Below are 6,000 nucleotides of genomic sequence, written 5' to 3' on the forward strand. Positions count from 1 at the left end.
TAGCAATGAAGGAGGATTCTTGTAGTGGTAAAATTGGACTATACCACTTTGGTTCCTAGTGGATTACATGTGTGCACTTGCCCAGGAGCTATCTAGATTTGTGAATGGAACACACACACACACACACACACACACACACACACACACACACACACACAAACACACACACACACACACACACACACACACACACACACACACACACACACACAAACCAGTTAATTTTAAAATGCATTGGCTAAACTCAAAGAAAGACTGCGTAATCCTAAACCTCCCCTTGCTACCCCAGGCCCAATCAGGAAAGTGGCTACTGACCACCCAAATGAATTCTCACATGGCTGGTTGACTTTCACTTTTGCATCTTCTACATCTCCTCTTTCTCCTCCGATTCATGTCGATTGATTCTCTGTCTCCTTTTTCCAAGTTCGTAGACTGCACAATTTATTTTAGTTTCTTTTTTATTAGGTATTTATTTCATTTACATTTCCAATGCTATCCCAAAAGTTCCCCCCACAAGCTCCCCCACCCACTCCCCCACCCACCCACTCCCACTTCTTGGCCCTGGCATTCACCTGTACTGAGGCAGATAAAGTTTGCACTTCTGATGGGCCTCTCTTTCCACTGATGGCCGACTAGGCCATCTTCTGATATATATGCAGCTAGAGACACGAGCTCTGGAGAGTACTGGGTAGTTCATATTGTTGTTCCACTATAGGGTTGCAGATCCCTTTAGCTCCTTGGTTACTTTCTCTAGCTCCTCCATTGGGGGCCCTGTGATCCATCCAATAGCTAACTGTGAGCATCCACTTCTGTGTTTGCTAGGACCCAGCATAGTCTCACAAGAAATAGCTATATCTGGGTCCTTTCAGCAAAATCTTGCTAGTGTATGCAATGGTGTCAGCGTTTGGAAGCTGATTCCCCAGATATGGCATTCTCTAGATGGTCCATCCTTTCGTCTCAGCTCCAAACTGTGTCTCTGCAACTCCTTCCATGGGTGTTTTGTTCCCGATTCTAAGAAGGGGGAAAGTGTCCACACTTTGGTTTTCGTTCTTTTTCAGTTTCATGTGTTTGGGAAATTGTATCTTATATCTTGGGTATTCTAAATTTCTGGACTAATATCCACTTACCAGTGAGTATATATTGTGTGAGTTCTTTTGTGATTGGGTTACCTCACTCAGGATGATGCCCTCCAGGTCCATCCATTTGCCTAGGAATTTCATAAATTCGTTCTTTTTAATAGCTGAGTAGTACTCCATTGTGTAAATGTAACACATTTTCTGTATCCATTCCTCTGTTGAGGGGCATCTGGGTTCTTTCCAGCTTCTGGCTATTGTAAATAAGGCTGCTATGAACATTCTGGAGCATGTGTCCTTCTTACCAGTTGGAACATCTTCTGGATATATGCCCAGGAGAGGTATTGTGGGAACCACTGGTAGTAATATGTCCAATTTTCTGAGAAACCGCCAGACTGATTTCCAGAGTAGTTGTACAAGCTTGCAATCCCACCAATGGAGGAGTGTTCCTCTTACTCCACATCCTCGGCAGCATCTGCTGTCACCTGAATTTTTGATCTTAGACATTCTGACTGGTGTGAGGTGGAATCTCAGGGTTGTTTTGATTTGCATTTCTCTGATGATTAAGGATGTTGAACATTTTTTTCAGGTGCTTCTCAGCCATTCTGTATTCCTCAGGTGAGAATTCTCTGTTTAGCTCCGAGCCCCATTTTTTAATGGGGTTATTTGATTTTCTGGAGTCCAGCTTCTTGAGTTCTTTATATATATTGGATATTAGTCCCCTATCTGATTTAGGATAGGTAAAGATACTTTCCCAATCTGTTGGTGGCCTTTTTGTCTTATTGATGGTGTCTTTTGCCTTACAGAAGCTTTGCAGTTTCACAAGGTAACATTTGTCAATTTTCCATCTTACAGCACAAGCCATTGCTGTTCTATTCAGGAATTTTTCCCCTGTGCCCATATCTTCGAGTCTTTTCCCCACTTTCTCCTCTCTAAGTTTCAGTGTCTTTGGTTTTATGTGGAGTTCCTTGATCCACTTAGATTTGACCTTAGTACAAGGATAAAGGAATGGATCAATTTGCATGATAACCACGAGTTGTACCAGCACCATTTGTTGAAAATGCTGTCTTTCTTCCACTGGATGGTTTTAGCTCCCTTGTAGAAGATCAAGTGACTATAGGTGTGTGGGTTCATTTCTGGGTCTTCCATTCTATTCCATTGGTCTACTTGTCTGTCACTATACCAGTACCATGCAGGTTTTATCACAATTGCTCTGTAGTACAGCTTTATGTCAGGCATGGTGATGCCACCAGAGGTTCTTTTATCCTTGAGAAGACTTTTTGCTATCCTATGTTTTTTGTTATTCCAGATGAATTTGCAGATTGCCCTTTCTAATTCATTGAAGAATTGAGTTGGAATTTTGATGGGATTGCATTGAATCTGTAGATTGCTTTTGGCAAGGTAACCATTTTTACTATATTGATTCTGCCAATCCATGAGCATGGGAGATCTTTCCATCTTCTGAGATCTTTTTTAATTTCTTTCTTCAGAGACTTAAAGTTCTTATCATACAGATATTTCAATTCCTTAGTTAGAGTCATAACAAGGTATTTTATATTATTTGTGACTATTGAGATGGGTGCTATTTCCCTAATTTCTTTCTCAGCCTGTTTATCCTTTCTGTAGAGAAAGGCCATTGACTTGTTTGAGTTAATTTTATATCCAGATACTTCATTGATACTGTTTATCAGACTTAGGAGTTCTATGGTGGAATTTTTAGGGTCACTTAAATATACTATCATATCATCTGCAAAAAGTGATATTTCTCTCCTTCCTTTCCAATTTGTATCCCCTTGATCTCATTTTGTTGTCGAATTGCTCTGGCTAGGACTTCAAGTACAATGTTGAATAGGTAGGAAGAAAGTGGGCAGCCTTGTCTAGTCCCTGATTTTAATAGGATTGCTTCCAGCTTCTCACCATTTACTTTGATGTTGGCTACTGATTTGCTGTAGATTGCTTTTATCATGTTAGGTATGGGCCTTGAATTCCTGATCTTTTGAACACTTTTATCATGAATGGGTGTTGGATTTTGTCAAATGCTTTCTCTGCATCTAACTAGATGATCATGTGGTTAGTCTTTGAGTTTGTTTATATACTGGATTATGCTGATGGGTTTTCTTATATTGAACCATCCCTGCATCACTGGGATGAAACCTACTTGGTCAGGATGGATGATTGATTTGATGTGTTCTTGGATTTGGTTTGTGAGAATTTTATTGAGGATTTTTGCATCGATATTCATAAGGGAATTTGGTCTGAAATTCTCTATCTTTGTTGGGTATTTTTGTGGTTTAGTTATCAGAGTAATTGTGGCTTCATAGTATGGGTTGGGTAGAGTAACTTCTGCTTCCATTTTGTGGAATAGTTTGTGAAGAACTGAAATTAGATCTTTGAAGGTCTGATAGTACTCTGCACTAAACCCGTCAGGTCCTGAGCTTTTTTTGTTTGGGAGATTATTAGTGACTGCTTCTATTTCTTTAGGGGATATAGGACTGTTTAGATCATAAACCTGATCTTGATTTAACTTTAGTCCCTGGTATCTGTCTAGAAACTTGTTCATTTCATCCAGGTTCTCCAGTTTTGTTGAGTATAGCCTTTTGTAGAAGGATCTGATGGCATTTTGGATTTCTTCAGGATCTGTTGTTATGTCTAGCTCTTCATTCCTGATTTTGTTAATTAGGATGCTTTCCCTGTGCCCTCTAGTGAGTCTGGCTGTGGGTTTATCTATCTTGTTGATTTTCTCAAAGAAACAGCTCCTCGTTTGGTTGATTCTTTGAATAGTTCTTCTTGTTTCCACTTGGTTGATTTTTGCCCCTGAGTCTGATTATTTCCTGCTGTCTACTCCTCTTGGTTGAATTTACGTAGTTTTGCTCTAGAGCTTTTAGGTGTGTTGTCAAGCTGCTAGTGTGTGTTCTCTCTAGTTTCTTTTTGGAGGCACTCAGAGCAATGAGTTTTCCTCTTAGAAATGCTTTCATTGTGTCCCATAAGTTTGGGTATGTTGTGGCTTCATTTTCATTGAACTCTAAAAAGTCCTTAATTTCTTTCTTTATTCCTTCCTTGACCAAGGTGTCATTGAGAAGAGTGTTGTTCAGTTTCCATGTGAATGTTGGCTTTCTATTATTTATGTTGTTATTGAAGATCAGCCTTAGTCCATGGTGATCTGATAGGATGCATGGGACAATTTCAATATTTTTTTTATCTGTTGAGGCTTGGTTTGTGATCAATTATGTGTTCAATTTTGGAGAAGGTACATGAGGTGCTGAGAAGAAGGTATATCCTTTTGTTTTAGGATAAAATGTTCTGTAGATATCTGTTAGATCCATTTGTTTCATAACATCTGTTAGTTTCACTGTGTCCCTCTTTTTTCTGTTTCCATGATCTGTCCATTGGTGAAATTTGTGTATTGAAGTCTCCCACTATTATTGTGTGAGGTGCAATGTGTGCTTTGAGCTTTACTAAAGTCTTTTATTCTGAGGTAGTGTCTGTCTTTTTCCCTGAGATGTGTGTCCTGTAAGCAGCAAAATGTTGGTTCCTGTTTGTGTAGCCAGTCTGTTAATGTATGTCTTTTTATTGGGGAGTTGAGTCCATTGATATTAAGAGATATTAAGGAAAAATAATTGTTGCTTCCTATTAATTTTTGTTAACTTTGGCATTCTTTTCTTGTGGCTGTCTTCTTTTAGGTTAGTTGAAGGATTACTTTCTTGTTTTTTCTAGGATGTGATTTCCGTCCTGTATTATTTTCTTTGTTTTGTTTGTTTGTTTGTTTGTTTGTTTGTTTTGGTTTTTGTATGTTTGTTTTTTTTTTTCTGTTATTATCCTTTGAAGGGCTGGATTCGTGGAAAGATAATGTGTGAATTTGGTTCAGTCCTGGAATACTTTGGTTTCTCCATCTACAGTAATTGAAAGTTTGGCTGGGTAAGTTAGCCTTGGCTGGCATTTGTGTTCTCTTAGTGTCTGTATAACATCTGTCCAGGATCTTCTGGCTTTCATAGACTCTGGTAAATACTCTCGTGTAATTCTGATAGGCTTGCCTTTATATGTTACTTGACCTTTTCCCCTTACTGAATTAATATTCTATCTTTATTTAGTGCATTTGTTGTTCTGATTATTATGTGTCAGGAGGAATTTCTTTTCTGGTCCAGTCTATTTGGAGTTCTGTAGGCTTCTTGTATGTTCATGGGCATGTCTTTCTTTATGTTTTGGAAGTTTTCTTCTATAATTATGTTGAAGATATTTGCTGGCCCTTTGAGTTGAAAAATCTTCATTTTCATCTACTCCTATTATCTGTAGGTTTTGTCTTCTCATTGTGTCCTGGATTTCCTGGATGTTTTGAGTTAGGATCTTTTTGCATTTTCCATTTTCTTTGATTGTTGTGCCAATGTTCTCTATTGAATCTTCTACAACTGAGATTCTCTCTTCCATTTATTGTATTGTCTTCTGATGCTCGCATCTATGGTTCCAGATTTCTTTCCTAGGGTTTCTCTTTCCAGGGTTGCCTCACTTTGAGTTTTCTTTATTGTGTCTACTTCCCTTTTTAGGTCTAGTATGGTTTTGTTCATTTCCATCACCTGTTTGGATGTGTTTTCCTGTTTTTCTTTAAGGACTTCTACCTGTTTGGTTGTGTTTTCCTGTTTTTCTATAAGGACTTGCAACTCTTTAGCAGTGTTCTCCTGTCTTGTCCTTGTAATGTTTTGCCAGCAAAACACACTCGGACAAACAGATCCTTCTACGGCAAAGCTTTATTGCTTACTTCTCAGGAAGACCCCGAACCCGGAAAATGGTGCTACTTAAATACCCCTCCGTGTGAGGTGTCAGCTTTTGATTAGCTGCTCACCCGTAACCTCACTATTACACCCCGGGATGGGCAGTGACTTGGCACAAATTTACTCCAGCGCCTGCGCACATTGCTTGTTTACAAGTTAGGCAC

This window comes from Mus musculus, chromosome 12 (genome assembly GCF_000001635.26).
Source record: "Mus musculus strain C57BL/6J chromosome 12, GRCm38.p6 C57BL/6J".
NCBI classification, from domain to species: domain Eukaryota; kingdom Metazoa; phylum Chordata; class Mammalia; order Rodentia; family Muridae; genus Mus; species Mus musculus.